We start from the raw sequence: 21835 nt of genomic DNA, 5'->3' as shown, positions 1-21835 counted from the left end.
GTATGGCTTTTCTTCCAGCAAGGCTGAGAGACATGTTCCCTCTTTGGCCTTCTAAACCAACTGCTTCTATTGGAGCTATGAGAGTTGCCTTCTCTCTCATTAACGATCTCCAACTGCCAATGAATTCAGCTAAAACTAAGAACATAGGAAATCCCTTCCCTCTGGATCATGGCCCCCCGTTGCTAAGTGACAACCTATCCTTCTCTAGCCTTATATTTACTCTTCGTGCTGCAACAAGCACAATAGAATCACAGTTGGAACTTAACTAACCCCCACACACACCGATGCCTTTGTCCAGCATGAATCTAACCGTAGGTTTAACCCTTTCTGCCACAGAAATATTAAATAAAACCCACTTAAAACTATACCTTATTTTTAATATTTACCAATACAAATATAAATCCCTTAAAACTATCTTGTTTCCGAACGTATGTCTAGGGCATGATACTATGCCACACTGCGCCGGAAAGCAGCTCACCGTGGCGCAGCGTGGCTGTTTAAAGCTGGAAGACCCCCTCCCGGGATCTACCCAGCTCGCAACGCCTCGCGCGATTCAACGCAATCTCGCGAGACATTGTGATGTGAATCCCGCCCACAATGGGCAGGATCGCTTTTTAGCAAATCTTCATATTAGAGCGAGACTGTTCGTCTCACTTTAATGTGCAGGTTCCCGAGGTACCTGAGGCTTTGGAATTCAACCTCTTTGCCTCAGGGACCTTGGATGAGCGCCGCTTGGCACTGGTTCCTACAAACGGAGATCAGCTAGATGGCATTCGTGGGGTCTCCCAGGGGATCAGAGGCCCCTAGCTCCATTCCCTTTGGACAGGTTTTTTGGGCTGGAGGGAGGTCGGGGATTGTTTCGGGGGTCTCAGAGATTGGGACGTCATTTAAAAATGGCATCCCGATCTCTCACTACAATGGGGATTTCCAGTGAGCAGAGCTCCGCTCTGTGACAGACGGGGCTATGTGGGGTCTCGGCCGCGTGTTGCGCATTCAGGCCCCTTATTTCATGAAATGAAAATCGCTTATTGTCACAAGTAGGCTTCAAATGAAGTTACTGTGAAAAGCCCCTAGTCGCCACATTCCGGCACCTGTTCGGGGAGGCTGGTACGGGAATTGAACCGTGCTGCTGGCCTGCCTTGGTCTGCTTTCAAAGCCAGCGATTTAGCCCTGTGCTAAACAGCCCCGAGTCGAGTTGAATAGCCATTGGCCGGGATTCCCCGTCCCGCCGCACCCTGCTGTTTCCTGCTGCAGCGCGCCCCCCACCGGCAGCGGGATTCTCCGTCCCAGCAGCCGGCCAATGGGGTTTCCCATTGTGGCCACCCCCACGCCACCGGGAAATCCGCGGGTGTGAGTGCGCTGGCGGCGAAGCGGAGGATCCCGCCCCATGTGTTTCCCGGCACCGTGAGTGCCGGGAAACACGCGGCTAAACTCGCTCACTAGAGGACTTTGCTGCCTTTTGGGAGAATTGCGCCCCTATATTCATCATTACACATAATAATCAAAATGCATCATAATTACTTTTTGGAATAATGAGAAACTATGTGCAGGTATACTAATTGTGTTTTATTAATCATCACGTATAAATATCATTGTATATAATAATCACTATGTTGATGGTATATCATTGATCATATCCCCAGCCATCTGTATCTGATATGCAAAATGCCAGTAATTCAATGCACCCAGAAGGGATTGTAGCTATGCAGGAATGTAATTGCCCTGGGAAGTTCCTTCAAGGCGCTAATTTTAATTGAAAAGGAATTGGTGGACTAGGTTGACAAACAGAGTCGAGGGACAGATCAATTACATTTTCTCACTATTCATCTCTGGAAAAGGCAGCCGAGTTAGAAGCAGGAGGAGGCCACTCGGCCCCTCGAGCCTGCTCCGCCATTCAATAAGGCCATGGCTGATCTGATTGTAAATTCAGCCCCACATTCCTGCCGACCCCGATAACCTTTCACCCACTTGTTAATCAAGAATCTATCCATCTCCATCTTAAAAATAGTCAAAGACTCTGGGCGGAATTCTCCGTAGCCCGCCAAAATCGGGATCGACGATCGGGTGGAGAATGGCTTCCGATGCCGGATTCGGGGCAGGTGGCGGTTTGACGCCGGTTCGTCCGGTCCGCTCCCTCCAAATCGGCGGCGCCGGGACACGCGCCGTGTGCAGCCGCAATGCCATTGGCCCGTCTTCAGCCAGCCTCCCGCGGTGTTCCGCCCCCCAATGGGCCGAGTTCCCGATGTCTCGGGTGGTCGGGAACCTGGCGTGCCGGCTGCGGACAGTGTCCAACATCTCCACACTCATCCAGGATCCGTGCTGCTGCCCAGGGGGCTTCTGCCAGCGCTGGGGGGAGTGGTGGGTGGGCGGGGGGTGGCCAGGCGGTGGGCTGTGGGGTCGGGCTGGGCGGGTTAGAGTTCCAGCATGGCCGCCGCCATGTTTTCCAGCGTGACCGGTGCAGTTTGTTAGCCCTGCGCATGCACGCCCCGGGACCCGGTGATTCTCCAGCTGTTTTCCGCGGCTGTTCCACGCCTCACCGGTACCGGAATTGGTGAGGGGTTTGCGCCAATCTTCCTGTTGTGAAACACCCGTGGATCCTCCGTTGCCGCTGGCACTTAGCCTCAGGAATGGAGAATTCCGCCCCCCGCCTCCACCGCCTTTTGGTGAAGCGGATTCCAGAAACTCACAACCCTCTGAGAGAAAAACATCCTCCTCATCTCCGTCTTAATGAATGATCCTTTATTTTTAAACAGCATCCCCTGGTTTTAGATTAGCCAACAAGAGGAACGATCCTCTCCACATCCACCCTGTCAATGCCCTTCTGAACCTTGAAGGCGTCGATCAAGTCACCTCTTACTCTTCTAAACTCTAGTGGATACAAACCTAACCTCTCCAACCTTTCCTCAGAAGACAACCCACCCAATGCTGATATTAGTCTGGTAAACCTTCTCTGAACTGTTTCTAAAGCATTTACACCTTGAAGTAAAAAAACTCACCACTATTCTTAGAATTCCCCCTATATCAAAAAGGGTCAATAAGACATTCGAAATGGTGAACAGGGATTCTCACTCCCTGACTCCTATGCAGACTTAGGTGGGTGCTATTCAGGTCAATCTATATTTTCAAGTTATCCCCCGGTATAATCCATATCTTCATAGAAGAATTTTATCTACTTACCACTTAGTAGCATTGACCCTGGGTCCCACTTTGCTAAGTAAGTAAAGTAGACTTTGTAATAACCACTGTTTAAGGTTAAAACTTTTAAGTTATTTTATTATTATATTTTTTCTTTTAAAAGATGCAATCATTGTCTTTACAGAAAAGTAAAAATATCTTGCTTCTGGATTCTCCTAGTTGGTTGAAAAGACCTTCAAGTCCACCTTGACAACCTCTTTTTGTTAGCTTTTGGTCTTCTTCAGATGGATTTGCTGTTCCGCTCGGTTTCTGTGCTCGATCCGTCCCATGACCAAGGGCAGCTATGAGAGCTGACTCCGCTGGCTGTCCTGAATTAGGGCTTATATTCTCCTTCTAGCAGTTATTAAGTTTATATGACATTATTGTAAAGTAACTTTATTTTACTCTTGATTGTACAAGGTACCTTTAATCTGAATTATTTCTAACACGACTATGTATTCATATTGAGCATGACTTCAGCTCATCGAACTCTGATTACATTGTTTCCCTTGTGATGTTCAAAAGTGCTTTGATCCCAGAGGGGTGTTACATCTGGTTTCTGCCATTTCTAAAGTTGCTTTATTACCAAATAGTGCCCCCAACTCAGAACTCTGACTCCGATTTGGGGCTAATGTGTGTTCCTGTTGTCACGTTGTCTCCAGCTTCCCATATTCACCTGGTGTCAGCAGAAATTCACACCTAAACATTTGTCACCCAATTCAACTGACGATCCTAGTAATTCTTTAGCTGCTTACTAAAATCATTAACTTCAAAGAACGTGCGAAATATTGCTTTTTTCCATATAACTAAAAGTTCAATCTGCTGTGACTTAAAAGATGTGCGTCAGTTTTACAGCTTGAATAGTCACAGCTGTTTTCTTAACGCTGTTTGATAAAGGCTATCTGCATTTCAAAACCTTCTTTTGCAACTGCTGTTAACCCTTCGTGGGATTTTTCCCTTCACATTCTCTCATGTATCCTTAGGTCAGGTTTTGCCAGACTTCTATGTTTCAAATGACATATTTTCCCATTTTTACCTTTACAACCTTTCCCTAAATAAGGAGACCGGTACTGTACAAAATACGGCAGTTGTGGTCTCACCAATGCCCTGTACAACTGAAGCATAACCTCCCTACTTCTGTTCTAAATTACCCTCACAGTAGTTTTCCTAATTATTTGCTGTGCCTGTATTTTTGTGATTCATGCACAAGGACACCCAGCTCCCTCTGCATTAAGAAGTAAGAACAAGAGCCTGACATACGACTTCTCGCGTATGCGCCGCTGTTCAATGTGATCATGGCTGACCTTCTATCTCAACAGCGCTTTCCTGTCCTATCCCCGTGTCTCTTGATTCCTTTAGTGCCCAAAACTCTATCCCTCTTAGTTTTGAATTAACTCAATCAGTGAGCATACACAACAGTCTGAGCAGAGAATTCCAAAGAATCACGTCCTTGAGTGAAGACACTTCTCCTCATCTCAGTCTCAAATGGCCAACTCCTTATCCTGCGACTGTGCCCCCGAGTTGTAGACACTGAAGGCATTTTATGAATATAAGTTGTTATTGTTTTGAGCCACCCCAATTACTTTGGATTCGTTTTGGCTCTTGACTATTGCTTGACCCCCTCCCCCAGTGTGTGTAATACATAGCCAGTACGAATAACAAGAGATGCACCAGCACTGATCCTGATACCACTTTGAAGGTGACTCCGTCCAGTTTGCTTTCTCCTCTTTGGCCAATTGTCAGCTTCCCGGGGTTTGTCCCCTACACAGGCTTTACAGCGTTGTGCACTAATCCCCCTCCAACACAGGGTGAAAAGCTGTGAAATCCAAATACGTCACAGCTCCTGCTGTCAGCAACGTCTGTAATTGCCTGGAAAAGCTCCAGTAAATCTGTCAGGCAAGACCTTCATCTCATCAATCCCCGCCGGCTCCCTCAGCGTATAGCACCAGTTCAAGTGTCTTGTTACCCCTTTCACAAGTGCACAACCTGTGCTTGCCTGGGTAATAATCAGGTGCCTAATTAATCCTAACCACCGCCTCCTCCACTCTTTCCACCAAAACCCTGCACTTCTTTTTCCCCTTGAGATCTTTATCCAATTTTGTGTTTACGTTTCATCAGAAGGTCTTTAAGGTTCACCCAGAAAAGCAGCTTGGAGCATCTCACTTGGAGACAGTCCTTTGCACTTCCAGTGAGAGTGCCAATTGAGTGTCAGCCTGCAACTTACCGCCCAATGGGTCAGGCTCACCTGCTCACCGGGCCAGCCGGTCAGTGTCACGTGCTGTGGAGTGGCCGAAGTGAATGACGAACTACAGAACATGTAGTTTAAAATAATATATTACAGAACAAACTGCATGGTAAGATAACTAGGATAAATTAACTAACAAACTAACTAAACAAGTCTCGTGGACCTACTGCAAATAGGTCTATCTCCCAGCACGACCAACTCCCAGATCGCATGGTGACGTGATGGGTTTACAATGCTACCTAGTGGTCAGAGGTCGTGCATAACATTATGTACAAGCTTACATTATGCATATCATCACAGTCAGGGTCACCCATTATGGGACAAGAGGATGCATATCGTGTACTATACATTTCTTGTACATTACATAAAATAAGAGGTATATTGTTGTGATCTGTGAGTCCATATACATAAATATATGTTAATGTTAATGCACATGCATTCCAGGGCAGCACGGTGGCCTAGTGGTTAGCACAGCTGCCTCACGGCGCTGAGGACCCGGGTTCGAATCCCGGCCCTGGGTCACTGTCCGTGTGGAGTTTGCACATTCTCCCCGTGTCTGCGTGGGTCTCGCCCCCACAACCCAAAGATGTGCAGGGTAGGTGGATTGGCCACGCTAAATTGCCCCTTAATTGGAAAAAATAATTGGGTAATCTAAATTTTTTTTTTAAAAATACATATGCATTCCAGAACATTAAGAGCATGAGGTACACTGCAGGGAGTGAATGTTGACACCCAAAACAAAATAATATTTAGTCTAGGTTCACAAATTGGTAACAATCACTTTGATGGGCTTCTTTTTCACTGGTGTGCTGTTTTTTAAAATATAAATTTAGAGTACCCAATTCATTTTTTCCAATTAAGGGGCAGTTTAGCGCGGCCAATCCACCTAGCCTGCACATCTTTGGGTTGTGGGGGCAAAACCCACGCAGGCACGGGGAGAATGTGCAAACTCCACACGGACAGTGACCCAGAGCCAGGATCGAACCTGGGACCTTGGTGCCGTGAGGCAGCGGGGCTAACTGTGCTGCCCACCACTGGTGTGCTGTGTGAAGAAGAGTAGGGTAGTTATCCCTGGTGGCCCCTCCCATTATTTATCCCTCAATCTACAGTTTAAAAAACAATATTATCTAGCAACTACCTCAGTGTAGGTTGTAAATTAGCGACTGCGTTTCTTACAACAGCGATACATTTAAAATGGCACTTTACTGGCTGTGAGGCACTTTGGAATATCCCAACGTCACAAAACACGCTTTCAGAAGTCTTTCTTTCAGGTCTACTTTTAAAAATAAATTTAGAGTCCCCAATTCTTTTTTTTGGCCAATTAAGGGGCAATTTAGCTTCATCAATCCACCTACCCTGTGCATCTTTGGGTTGTAGGGATAAGACCCACGCAGGGAGAATGTACAAACTCCACACAGACAGTGACCCAGGGCTGGGGTCGAACCCGGGTCCTCGGCGCCGTGAGGCAGCAGTGCTAACCACTGTGCTGCCTCTTGTCTAAGAACAATTTCACTACTGCACCTTGATTGGGAATGGTACCATCGTGGATATGCTATTGTTCTAATAATCCAGACATGGGTTAAAATCACACCATGGCCATTAAATGTAATTGCAGTTCATAAATAAAAATTGGAATAAAAAGCTAATATTGTGAAACTCCCAGAATGACCCTTCAGGGAGGGGTTTCTGCTGTCCTTATCTGTGACTCAAGGACCACAGTAATGTGGTTGTGGTTGGCTCTTTGATTAGATTGGGTTTCTATTTATTGTCACTAGTACTGAGGTACAGTGAAAAGTATTTTCCGGCGAGCAGCTCAAACAGATCATTTAGAACATGAAAAGAAAATACATAATAGGGCAACTCAAGGTACATAATGTAAATACATAGACACCAGCATCGGGTGAAGCAGATAGGAGTGTGTAGTATTCTTAACAGCCCTTTAAAATGCCTGAGCAAACTCTTCTGTTCAAGGCAATTGGGAGTGTGCTGTTCTTGCCAATGACACCACCCAGAGCCTGAGTAGGTAACAAAAAACTTCTTCCCCTCAGTGCATCCCTACATCAAATTTGTGGTTTTTTGAGTGGAGACTTGCTGTCATCCGATGTCTGATTCAGTCCGGCACCCTCCACATGGGATCTGGATACACTGTGAACCGGCTGCTAAACCAATCAGATTGCTGAATCTCACCAATTCAAACCCAACTGTTAAAATCAGGCTTGCAGAGTCTCAATCAGGAAGTGTGAATCACAGAGTCCAAATCAGGAAATGTCAATCACAGAGTCTAAATCAGGAAGTGTGAATCACAGACTCTAAATCAGGAAGTGTAAATCACAGTCTAAATCAGGAAGTGTGAATCACAGACTCTAAATCAGGAAGTGTAAATCACAGAGTCTAAATCAGGAAGTGTAAATCACAGAGTCCAAATCAGGAAGTGTAAATCACAGAGTCTAAATCAGGAAGTGTAAATCACAGAGTCTAAATCAGGAAGCATCAATCACAAAGTTTAAATCAGGAAGTGTAAATCACAGTCTAAATCAGGAAGTGTAAATCACAGAGTCCAAATCAGGAAGTGTAAATCACAGAGTCTAAATCAGGAGGTGTAAATCACAGAGTCTAAATCAGGAAGTGTAAATTACAGAGTCCAAATCAGGAAGTGTAAATCACAGAGTCTAAATCAGGAAGTGTAAATCACAAAGTCTAAATCAGGAAGTGTAAATTACAGAGTCCAAATCAGGAGGGGTAAATCACAGAGTCTAAATCAGGAAGTGTAAATCACAGAGTCTAGATCAGGAAGTATAAATCACAGAGTCCAAATCAGGAAGTATAAGTCACAAAGTCTAAATCAGGAAGTGTAAATCACAGAGTCTAAATCAGGAAGCATCAATCACAAAGTCTAAATCAGGAAGAGTAAATCACAGAGTCTAAATCAGAAAGTGTAAATCGCAAAATCAAAATCAGGAAGAGTAAATCACAGAGATTAAATTTAGGAAGTGTAAATCACAAGGTCTGAATCGGGAATTGTAAATCACAGAGTCCAAATCGGGAAGTGTAAATCACAAGGACAAAATCAGGATGTGTCAATCAAAATGTCCACATCAGGAATTGTAAATCACAGAGTCTAAAAATCACAGAGTCCAAATCAGGATGTGCAAATCACAGAGTCCAAATCATAGAACATAGAACATTACAGCGCAGTACAGGCCCTTCGGCCCTCGATGTTGCGCCGACCTGTGAAACCACGCTAAAGCCCATCTACACTATTCCCTTATTGTCCATATGTCTATCCAATGACCATTTGAATGTCCTTAGTGTTGGCAAGTCCACTACTGTTGCAGGCAGGGCATTCCACGCCCTTACTACTCTCTGAGTAAAGAACTTACCTCTGACATCTGTCTTATATCTATCTCCCCTCAATTTAAAGGTATGTCCCCTCGTACTAGACATCACCATCCGAGGAAAAAGGCTCTCACTGTCCACCCTATCCAATCCTCTGATCATCTTGTATGCCTCAATTAAGTCACCTCTTAACCTTCTTCTCTCTAACATAGAGATGTGCAAATCACAGAGTCCAGATCAGGATGTGTAAATCAAAATGTCTACATCAGGAATTGTAAATCACAGAGTCTAAAAATCACAAAGTCCAAATCAGGAAGTGTAAGTCACAGAGTTTAAATCAGGAAGTGTCTTTGTTGAATCCACGTTAGGCAGAACACATAAACGGAAGTAGAAATTACAGAACAAGATTTATTTCGATACAAATACAAAAATCCTCCACTACCCCAAAGGGTCTCCTTCCCCGACCTGCAAGTAGGCCGGGGGGTTTATACAACTGGGGCTCTCCTTGTGAAGGGGAAACCCCACCCCCTTAAAGGGGAAGGCCTGCCTGTCTTAAAGGGGAAGTTCATACTCTGGGGAGAACACGGGAAATCGTATAGTCCTGATCCCGGGAGCTCCATTGGGGTTATAACAGTCTTATATTTCTTTGTTGTCGCAAAGGGGAAAGGTATGGAGGTGTCCACACTCTAGATTCTTGCACAGCACGATGAGAGGTTTATTACGGGTGTTGCTCCTACAATCAAGATGGTGATCTGCCCAAACCCCCGCAAAGACTCTGCTAACGCCACTGCACATCATGTGATGCAGAACCAGCAAGAATATATTCACAAATATATAACAACCCTCCATCTTTACTCCATTAGTGCAATGACACCAATTCACATTTATACAACAGATCCCCTGAAATGTTAATCTTTACATATGTATAATTCAATAAGACAGTCGCTGTGGTGACCGCCTATTTCTTTTTGGAGAAGTTGGAGTTCTTGAACTCAGCTACTTGCAAAGTGTCCTATTCCTTTCTTGAGCAGTTATTTCAGTGTCTGTCACTATGGGCATTGAAAAGTCCTGAGAAACAGGATCTGAACTCGTCACTGTCTCTCGTCTCCATTCCAAAGTCGAGCTCTCTAGATCTTCTAAATGTAGAACCACTTGAGAGGTTTCTGTAAACTCACTTCATGCAGCAAGTAACTGATCAGCAGAACATCACCAAACTCTTTCATCATCTCTCTGTACATTTTAGACCTGTACATTTGGATCTGTCTTCGCTATTATCATAGCAGGTACCCGTTTCTCGTTAATTGTGTCATTCCTAGCTAACTGGCATGGCCGTTAGGGCGGTATGGCCGCACAGTGGTTAGCACAGTTGCTCGTCAGCTCCAGGGTCCCGGGTTCGATTCCCGGCTTGGGTCACTGTCTGTGCGGAGTCTGCACGTTCTCCCCGTGGCTACGCGAGTTTCCTCCGGGTGCTCTGGTTTCCTCCCACAGTCCAAGGATGTGCAGGTTAGGTGGATTGACCATGCAAAAATTGTCCTTAGGTTAGATAGGGTTGCTGGGTTACAAGAAAAGGGTGGAAGTGTGGGATTAAGTAGGGTGCTCTTTCCAAGAACCGGTGCAGACTCGATGGGCCAAATGGCTTCCTTCTGCACTGTAAATTCTAACACACTCTCTCCCTGGTTAAACACTCGTCGTTTAGAGGTTTTCTCCCTCCTTTGTGCTTGTTGTTGCCATTTGACAATCTCTGAAATATCAGGTGGAGTTAACAAATCAAACTGTGTCTTTCGTCTTGAACAACAGCATTGCCGGTGAACTCTGCGTGGTAAGCAAACTGAGTACTATTATCACTGACTATCGTGTCCCAAATCTTGTGAATATTTCATCGAGATTTTTAATGGTCTGCTCAGTTGATTATTATTATTATTGTAGTTGATTTCATTATTGGATTGGATTGGATTGGATTGGATTTGTTTATTGTCACGTGTACCGAGGTACAGTGAAAAGTATTTTTCTGCGAGCAGCTCAACAGATCATTAAGTACATGGGAAGAAAAGGGAAGAAAAGAAAATACATAATAGGGCAACACAAGGTACTCAATGTAACTACATAAGCACTGGCATCGGATGAAGCATACAGGGGTGTAGTGTTAATGAGGTCAGTCCATAAGAGGGTCGTTTAGGTGTCTGGTAACAGCGGGGAAGAAGCTGATTTTGAGACTGTTCGTGCTTGTTCTCAGACTTCTGTATCTCCCGCCCTCTATCACACCTTCCGGCCATTTTGAGTACACGTCCACGATCACTAAGAGCATGTGATCCTCCAGTGGACCAGCATAATCGATGTGTGTTCTCTGCCATGGCTGTTTCGGCCACTCCCACAGATGTAATGGTTGCAATGAACAAAGAACAAAGGTGGAGTGTTCATGAGCTTTACACAAGATTGGCATTGCCCAATTTTCTCTTCAATTTGAGCATCTAACCCTGGCCACCAAAAATAACTCTGTGCCAGTTCCTTCATCCTCACCACACCAGGCTGTGCCCTCATGCAGTTGGTCAAGGATTCTACACGAGCACAGAGAAATAATCACAGGGATTCCCCATAATAGAACTCCAAACTGTACTGTCAACTCAAGTGTTTGTGTGATGTAAGGCTGTAGGTCTGGATTTTTCCAATGAATGTCTGACAGCATCCCTTTTGAAACCAAGTCCATCACCTTCCCCATCATTAGATCAGTTCTTGTATATCTTTGAACTTGGGATGACATCACAGCTACACTATCCACAAACGAGAAATACAAAATTTTATCTTGGGCCATGCTTGACTTGTAATGGCAATCGTAGCGGTAGCACAGTGGTTAGCACTGTTGCTTCACAGCGCCAAGGAGCCGGGTTCGATTCTTGGCTTGGGCCATTGTCTGTGTGGAGTCTGCACGTTCTCCCCATGTCTGCGTGGGTGGGTTTCCTCCGGGTGCTCCGGTTTCCTCCCACAAGTCCCGAAAGACGTGCTGTTAGGTGAATTGGACATTCTGAATTCTTCCTCAGTGTACCCGAATAGGCGCCAGAATGTGGCGACTATGGGCTTTTCATAGTAACTTCATTGTAGTGTTAATGTAAGCCTACTTGTGACAATAAAGATTATTATAGATTACACTCCATTCAACCCACTTAGAATTTGATCCATGAATCTTTGAAAAAGAGCAGGTGCAGATGTTATTCCCAAAGGAAGTCTTTCATAGAATTTACAGTGCAGAAGGAGGCCATTCAGCCCATCGAGTCTGCACCGGCTCTTTGAAAGAGCATCCTACCCAGGCCCACACCTCCACCCTATCCCCATAACCCAGTAACCCCACCCAACACTAAGGGCAATTTTGGACACTAAGGGCAATTTAGCATGGCCAATCCACCTAACCTGCACATCTTTGGACTGTGGGAGGAAACCGGAGCACCCGGAGAAAACCCACGCACACACGGAGAGAACGTGCAGACTCCACACAGACAGTGTCCCAGCCGGGAATCGAACCTGGGACCCTGGAGCTGTGAAGCAATTGTGCTATCCACAATGCTACCGCACCATACCGTCATCTGTAATGAAACAGACCTTTGTCTGTCACGATGGTGAGTAGTGGCTGTGACTCAGCAGCCACATTCATCTGCAGATATGCCTGTGAATGATCAATTTTACTGAATTTCTGTCCTCCAGAAAATCCAGCAAAGTCTTCAATCAGTGGCAGTGGGTAATGATCTATGCACAAAACTGGACTGATAGTAGTTTTAAAATCGCCACGAATTCTCACTGAGCCATCCCGTTTTAATACAGGAATGATTGGTGTCGCCCAATCACTTGTAGCAACAGTTTCAATTACCCCTGTTTTTACTAATCTTTCTAGCTCTTCTTCAACTTTAGGTTTGATGGTGTATGGTACGGTTCTAGCTTTGAGACATTTGGGTGTGTTGTCTGGCTTGGTTTTCAGATGTAGCTCAACTCCAGTCATAGAACCAAGTGAATCTTTGAACACCTCCTCATACTTCTTCAGAAGTTGTTACAAGTTTCTCTTTGAATCCACTAATTGATTGACTTTTTCCCAACTAAGCCTAATCTTAGCCAACCATGCTCTGCCAAATCAGCACATGTCCTTACGATCACATTTGATAGTTTTAAAGGCAGATGCCTCAGCTTTTGATGATAAATTGTCTCAGGTATTGGTGATACTGCTGTGTCCATATCCACTTCCATTTTAATTTCAAGACTTTCAAGTTTTTGATATGCCTAAAAACGTCGTTGATCACCCTGCATTGACAAATGCTTTAGCTCTTGCAGTCGCCCGGTTTCGCTAACTTTTGAGGGATCATGAGCTTCATCCACTAATTTGTAGACAAGACTAAACTGTTTATTTGTGTTTTGATTTTTGCACTTTCTTGGTGGAGAAGGCTTTTTCTGAGCCCAATACACCTTGGCAATGTGGCCCTTCTTACCACAGTTTTTGCAAGTATTTAATTAACTCCAGCATTCCCCCGGTGAGTGTCCAACGTTGATACGGTTGCAACTTTGCAGATATGTTCCTTGAGAATTCCATTTTGTGAATCTTCGCTCAAACCCTTTTCTGTGAAGCTTCTCGTGTTACAAGCTCCATTGATGGAGCAACTTCCACAGCAGCTTTCAGAGTTAAATCACTTACAGTAAGCAGCTTCTTCTGAATTGCTTCACTGTGTAACCCACAAACTAACCTGCCTCGAAGAGTATCAACTGCTATACCAAATTCACAATATCTAGCTAGTCTTAAAGATGTTATAAACTGTAAAATGAGCACCTGGAGGAAACCTATGCAGACACGGGGAGAATGTGCAGACTCCCCACAGTGACCCAAGCCGGAATTGAACCTTGGACCCTGGAAGTGCTAACCACTGTGCTCCCGTGCCTCCCTTCTGACTGTGTTCGAAGGTCTGGCACAAACAATTCTTTGAACAAGCAACTAGGAAATATTTCCCTTTTATGCCTGAGTATTTCAACTCATCTATTGCCTGTGAATCTGCGGATTCTTACCAGAATTTGGCGAAGTGTCAGACTCACACAGAGAGCTGGCATGGAACTCTCCAGGCTGGGCACCTGGAGCTGGGAACTGGCTACAAAAAGATCGGGGTGCATCTTTAAAGGGTGCCCTGATCAGTGCTGCATATCAGGACCCATAGTCCACATCACGGAGGTTTTGGGGGCTCTCCCCCATCACCCCCCACTCACCACCATTCATCGTCGGTAAACACCGCGTCCCCCCTCAACATTCATCACTGGCAGCCCCGTCCAGTGTCCGCTCTCTGCCCCATCCCCCCCCCCACCACACATGTACGTGCCACCCCCATGGGATTCCCACTAGGATCCATCCCTGGCAATGCCAGGGCGCATGACCCTTTGTGGGCGTGAATTTCATGACGTTGTCGACGAGGAGCAGGAAACATCGGGAAACGTGATCTCTCCAGCAAGAATCACATTTCCCGATTCTCGTGAGATTTTCCACCCTGGCCGCCAATCCCACAGGTGGCGAGTGCAGCCTCGGGATTGTGGCCGTTATTGGATGTGGTACAGAGGAACGCAATCACTGAACATTATACTCAGACTTGAGACAACCAGAGAGTGACAAATCAGGAAGAAAAAATCATGACCTTCGTCTGCCACAAAGATGTTGGCAACAAGAAAAAATATAAGCAAACAGCAGCGGATAGTAAAATAGTTATTAAATCAAAGAATTATATTGCATTGTGCCTTCATAACCTCAGTGTGTGCCAAAGTGCTTTACAGCTAATGAAGTACTTTCTGAAATGTACTTTTGTAATTTAGGAAATGTGGTGGTCAATTTGCGTACAGAAAGCTCCCACCAGCAACAATGTGACAATCACCTACTAATCTATTTTACAGAGTTTGATTGGGAGATAAATATTGGCCAGAATACCAGGAGGAATTCCCCTGTTCTGATTTGAAATAGCAACAGGGGATTGCTTATGCCCACTTACAAGAGCCTCAGTTTAACATCTTCTCTGAAAGATGGAAACCCCTTTGACAGTGCAGCACTCACTGGCGTGTCAGCCCAAGCTTTACACTGAAGCCGCTGAAAGGAGACTTCAACCCACAACCTTGTGACTCAGGGGCATGAGTGCTACCCACTGAGCCAAAGCTGTTTCTATGCACCAATGCAGCACGGTAGCATAGTGGTTAGCATAGTTGCTTCACAGCTCCAAGGACCCAGGTTCGATTCCCGGCTTGGGTCACTGTCTGCGCGGAGTCGGCACGTTCTCCCCCGTGTCTGCGTGGGTTTCCTCCGGGTGCTCCGGTTTCCTCCCCCAGTCCAAAGATGTGCGGGTTAAGGTGGATTAGCCATGCTAAAATTGCCCTTAGTGTCCAAAAAAGGTTAAGTGGGGGTTACTGGGTTACGGGGACAGGGTAGATACGTGGGCTTGAGTAGGGTGCTCTTTGTGAGGGCCGGTGCAGACTCGATGGGCCGAATGGCCTCCTTCTGCACTGTAAATTCTATGAAATGCCTACTCACTAGGCAACACAAGCCCAACTGCAAAGTCCGTAAGTAAAGCAAAATACATGTAACAGTAAATAGCTTGCAGATAAAATAGTAATGGTACAAAGCACTCAAAGCCCATGAATAAAACACAGAACATAAACAGTCTGCTGTTTCTGAACAAAATTAATAGGTGCATCTCCAGCCACATCCCTTTTAAACAAAGTGCCACTTTAAACCCGCAATACATTTAACAGGGAAGCTGGATATACACATGATGGAGCAGTGAATAGAAGGATATGCGATGGAGTGGGATGAAGCAGGCTGGGAGGTTTGTGTGGAGAATGCCTTGAACCCACGGTCCCAAATGGCCTGTTGTTTGTTGTAAATTCAATATAATCCTCGACTTTTACTTTGCATTATATTTTTACATTGGGAGGCACGGTGGTGCAATGGTTAGCAACGCTGTCTCACAGCTCCAGGGATCCGGGTCCAATTCCGGCCTTGGGTCACTGTCTGTGCGGAGTCTGCACGTTCTCCCCGTGTCTGCGTGGGTTTCCTCCGGGTGCTCCGGTTTCCTCCCACATCCTAAAGATGTGCAGGTTAGGTGGAGTGGCCACGCTAAATTGCTCCTTAGTGTCCAGGGATGTACAGGTTGGATTACGGGGGATGGGATAGAGTGCTCTTTCGGAGGGTCAGTGTAGACCGATGGGCCGAATGGCCTCCTTCTACGCTGTAGAAATTCTATGGTTCCATTGCACAATTACAGAAGTGGGCAGTGGACTTTGAGCCACACACTGCACGATGCTGTGGAGACATCACACAGTTTCTTAACCGGCTAGCAGTACAACATGGTGAAACAAAGGGATCAAGGAGTTCTCCTCACTCCCAAGGAGTTTTGAATGTCACTTTCAAACTCGAATGCACGGAAGGATTGATGTATTCCAGCCTTCAGCACAAGCAGGTTGTTTGACAAAATCATAAACAAACATCAGTTTGGTTGGCACCTTCCATTTCAGCTCATATGATAAATCACAACTATAATGACCCCATTCAACATAAACTCTTCAAAATAGGTGCAGCTTGAATGTCCTTTTCTATTGAGATTCTTCATCCAGGAAATTAGGTCAGGGGCTGTGGAAGATTTTCCCATCACACGGACACCACTGTCAAACCCACACCTAGATACATTCATAGCATGGTTACTGCACAGAAGGAAGCCACTCAGCTCATCAGGTCTGTGCTGGCTCACTTCCAGTGGCAGCTATGAAAGAGTAAGTCGCACATTTGGTGGCTCCTGCTCGGGTCGGACTCTTGGACCTTTTCCCCCGATTTTCTACCGGACTTGAATTGAAATATTGATGACAGAGGCAATTGTGCACTGAATTCGCACATTGGTGCATGGAGAGGAGGACTAGAAGTGCTCGTAAAGGCAGAAACAGAAAGACAGAGAAGGCTTGGGCTGAAGCTGCAGGGGGAGAAAGCATGGCGGAGGATCGGACCTCTGGCTCGGCGACCCAGCGGTCAACGGAGCAGCTGATGCAAGTTATTCAGGAAGGCTTCACTAAGCAGAAACGGGACTGCTTGGACCCGATAAAAGAGTCAATTGAGCAGATGGAGCTTAGATTGGATGCCCAAGATCGGGTGATCCAGAAAGTAGAGAAGGTGCTGGCTGACCAGGAGGAACATCAAAGCGTGGTGGAGTTGGAGGTGGGGATGCTGAGTGACCAGCAGAAAAAGCTCCTGGAGAAGGTGGAGGACCTAGAGAATAGGTCCCGCCGGCAGAACTTGAAAATCATTGGGCTCCCGGAGGGGTCCGAGGGAGCGGACGCTGGGGCATATATCGTGAACATGTTTGAGAAGCTGTTGGGGGATGGGGCATTCTCCCGATCCTTGGAGGTGGACAGAGCTCACAGAGCAGGATTCAATCAGATCAGGTCGATCCGTTTTAAGCAAAAGGTGAAGTTCGGACTGTTGTATCCGGCCCGTCTCTGGGTCACGTACGAGGAACAGCACTTTTATTTTGAGTCGCCTGACGATGTGCTGGACTTCACGAAAAGGAAAGGACTGGTGGTGGACTGAGAACCTTTGAACTTTGCTGCAACGTTCATTGTTTTTTTTTAAGTTTCTTGTTTTTTGGTTTGTGGATGCTGTCTCTGATGCCTTCTGTATTGATTTGGGGCCAGTTGCAGAGATGAATAAGTTAAGGTTTACATTTGCACTGTTGGGGGATGGAGGTGTGCTTGTTTAGATTTTGGATCTCTTACTTGATCTTTCTTCCTGTTTTTTCTGTTGGGTAATTGTGTTAGGATTGTTTGTCATTAGAATATGTATTATGAGCAGGGTGGAGAGGGAACAATAGGTGGGAGACTTTTCGGCGCCAGGGGTGGGGGCCACCAAACTAGTTGGGTGGGCTAGCTCACGGAAGCATAGTGGGGGGTGTGCATATGTTAGGTTTATTAAAGGGTTGAATTACATTATGCTGTTATTGGGAGGGGGGGGGGAAGAAAATGCTCTGCTGACGAGGGAGGGACTTGTGCTAAGGGACAGAGAGGAGGTTGGAGGCGGAGGCTACCTGGGGCGGGCCGGTGGAGGCGCGGTGCACGGGCGTGAGTCTGGCCCAAAAAAGGGGATGGCTGATCGGCGAGGGGGGAGGGGGGGCAATGAGCCCCCCAACTCGACTGATCACGTGGAATGTACGAAGGCTAAATGGGCCGGTCAAGAGTGCACGCATGTTCAGAGTGGACTGAAGGCGTACGTGGTAATGTTGCAGTAGACGCACCTTAGAGTAGCTGGCCAGATTAGATTGAGGAAAGGCTGGGTCAGTCAGGTCTTCCAGTCGGGACTAGATTCAAAGACTAGAGGGGTCGCGATCCTGATCAATAAGCGGGTGGTGTTTGAGGCGGGTAGAATAGTTTCGGATGTAGGAGGTTGGTACATTATGGTCAGTGGAAAACTGGAGGGGTTGCAGGTGGTATTAGTAAATATGTATGTGCCAAATTGGGACGATGTGGAGTTCATAAAGAGGATGCTGGGGAAGATATCGGACCTGGACTCGCACAAGTTGGTCAAGGGAGGGGACTTAACACAGTTATTGGCCCTGGCCTAGACCGGTCAAGCTCGAAAACGGGCAGGGTGGCAGCAATGGCAAAGGAACTAAAAGGGTTCATGGAGCAGATGTGGGGGGTGGAGCCATGGAGATTTGGGTGGCCGAGGGTGAAGGAGTTCTCCTTCTACTCACACGTGCAGAAGGTGTACTCTGGGATTGGTTTCTTTATTTTGAGCAGGGCCTTACGGGCAGAGGTTGTGGACACGGGGTACTCGGCGATCACAATCTCAGACCATTGTTATGGGCCAGGGTTTAGAGAACCCTAAAGTGTATCATGGAGTTCACCTGACCCACAACTTTTAATAGATTGTGGTATGGGGAGCACACGGCCCACTCTACAGGGGTGGTACAGCAGAAATGGAAAAGTATTTTTTAAAGCAAAACAATGTTTATTCTATGAACTCAAGTTAACCTTTTTAAAACATACAGTGAACATCTTAGCAACCATCAATTCAAATACAACCCCCCAAAGAATACAACACTAAGTAATCCTTAATAACTTCCCAAACAACATCCAGAAGACAAAAGAAACACCTTTTAACAGAAGCTCATTAGGTTTAAATTCACGACTAAAAACATTTATAATTGTGAATTCACCAAATGATCAAGAGATAGTCTTTTCATGGCAGAGAGATCAACAGTACACCTGCTCTGTCTGGCTTCAGCTCCAACACTGAAAACGAAACTAAAACACACCCTGCAGCAAACAGCCTAAAACAAAAGTAAAAAGCTGACAGACAGCCCAGCTCCACCCACTCTCTGACATCACTGCAGTAATAAACACCGATTTCTTAAAGGTATTCTCACTACAGATATTTATATACACATCCATTTATAAACACCCATTTCGTAAAGGTACTCTCACATGACACCATGCTCCGCACTGGGTTTACCTGCAGGTTCATAAAGACAGTAACCAGAGCCGGCACTGGAGGTTAGATGTGGGTCTTTCAGCTGACGAAGGGATGTGCGAGCGGCTGAGGAAATGTATTCAGAACTATCTGCAGGTCAACGGCACGGGGGAAGTTTCAGCAGCGGTGGTCTGGAAGCACTGAAGGCAGTGGTTAGAGGGGAGCTGATCTAGATACAGGCCCACAGGGAGAAGGTAGACAGGACAGAGACGGACCGACTTGTAAAGGAGATACTACAGATCAATGGGAGGTATGCAGAGACCCCAGAGGCAGGGCTTTTAAGGGAACGGCAGAAGCTACAGGCAGAGTTCAGTTTGTTAACCACAGGGAGGGCGGTGGAGCAACTGAGAAAGGCGAGGGGGGCTATTTATGAGCATGGAGAGAAGGCCAGCAGAAAGCTTGCACAGCAGCTTAGAAAGAGGGAGGCAGCCAGGGAGATAGGGAAAGTAAATGATGGAGATGGGAACCTGGTTGGAGATTCAGCAGGGGTGAACAAGGCGTTTCAGGATTTTTACAGTAGGCTGTATGGATCAGAACCCCAACGGGGCCGGAGGGGATGAGGAACTTCTTAGGGGGGCTGAATTTCCCATGGGTGGACGGGGAGTTGGTAGAAGGGCTGGGGGCCCCGATCGGGTTGGAAGAGATAGTGGAGGGTCTGAAGGCCATGTAGTCGGGTAAAACCCCGGGGCCAGACGGGCACCCAGTGGAGGTCTATAAAAAGTTCTCTGGGATATTGGGACCGTTGTTGATGAGGAAGTTCAATGAGGCAAGGGAAAGAGGGGTGCTGCCCCCGATGATGTCACAGGCCACGATTTAGCTGATTCTGAAGCGGGACAAGAACCCAGAGCTGTGCGGGTCCTACAGTCCGATATCCTTGTTGAATGTGGACGCCAAACTGCTGGCCAAAATGTTGTCCTCCAGGATTGAGCATGATGCCCCCAGAAGGTAGGGAGGTGGAGGTAGTGATTGCAATGGACGCAGAGAAAGCCCTTGATCGAGTAGAATGGGAATATCTGTGGGAGGTACTGGGACAGTTTGGATTTGGGCGGGGCTTTATTGGCTGGGTCAGGTTGTTGTATCAGGCTCCTATAGCGAGCGTACAGCTGAATAAGGACAACACCGGACTATTTTAGACTGTACCAGGGGACGAGACAGGAGATGCGCCTCTCCCCACTGTTTATGCAAACGACCTGCTTTTGTACGTATCGGACCCAATAGAGGGGATGGAGAACATCATGAGGATTCTAGGGGAATTTGGCCGGTTTTCAGGGTATAAGCTAAATATGGGGAAAAGTGAGATGTTTGGGGTCCAGGCGAGGGGACAGGAGATGCGATTGGGGGAGCTGCCATTTAGATTAGTAGGGGGAAGCTTTAGGTATCTAGGCATCCAAGTGGCGCTGGAATGGGACCGGCTGCATAAATAAAATCTGGCCCGACTAGTGGACCAAATGAAAGACGACTTTCGGAGGTGGGACGCGCTCCCGTTGTCATTAGCTGGGAGGGTGCAGACGGTGAAGATGATGGTCCTCCCGAGATTCCTGTTTGTATTTCAATGTACCCCCATCTTTATTCCGCGGTCCTTTTTTAAACGGGTCAACAAAGTGATCACTGGCTTTATTTGGGCGTCAAGAACCCGCGAGTAAGGAAGGTAATGCTTGAGCGGAGTCGGGGAGAGGGCGGGGCTGGCGCTGCCAAATTTTAGTAACTATTACCGGGCAGCGAATATAGCCATGATCAGGAAGTGGGTGGTGGGGGAGGGTCGGCATGGGAGCGTATGGAGGCGGCTTCATGAAAGGGCACCAGTTTGGGGGCGTTGGTAACTGTGCCGCTGCCGTTCCCGCCGGCATGGTACTCCACACGCCCCGTGGTAGTGGCGGCCCTGAGAGTCTGGGGGTAATGGAGGAGGCATGTGGGAGCAGATGGAGCATCAGTTTGGTCTCCAATCTGGAATAATCACCAGTTTGCCCCAGGAAGTATGGATGGGGGGTTCCGGAGATGGCGGAGAGCAGGGATTGAGAGGATGGGGGATATGTTTACAGAGGGGAGCTTTCCGAGTTTGAGGGCGCTGAAGGAGAAGTTTGGGTTGGCGAGGGGGACACAAATTCAGGTACCTGCAGGTGCGGGACTTTCTACGTAGACAGGTTTCAACCTTCCCGCTCCTACCACCTAGGGGGATTCAGGATAGGGTAGTTTCTAGAGGGTAGGTAGGAGAAGGGAGCGTCTCTGACATTTACAAAGAACTTATGGGGTCAGAGGAGATGCAGACTGAGGAGCTGAAGCGCAAGTGGGAGGAGGAGCTGGGAGGAGAGATAGAAGATGGTCTATGGGCAGACGCGTTGAGTAGGGTCAACGCGTCCACAACATGTGCCAGGCTCAGCCTGATACAGTTCAAGGTCGTTCATCGGGCTCACATGACAGTGGCCCGGATGAGCAGATTCATTGGGGTGGAAGACAGATGTGCAAAGTGTGCGGGTGGGCCAGCGAACCATGTCCACATGTTCTGGACATGTCCGAAGCTTAGGGGATTCTGGCAGGGGTTTGCGGACGTCATGACCACAGTGTTAAAA

The sequence above is a fragment of the Scyliorhinus torazame genome, chromosome 3, assembly GCF_047496885.1.
Source record: "Scyliorhinus torazame isolate Kashiwa2021f chromosome 3, sScyTor2.1, whole genome shotgun sequence".
NCBI lineage: Eukaryota > Metazoa > Chordata > Chondrichthyes > Carcharhiniformes > Scyliorhinidae > Scyliorhinus > Scyliorhinus torazame.
Note: the sequence above shows the minus strand (reverse complement) of the source record.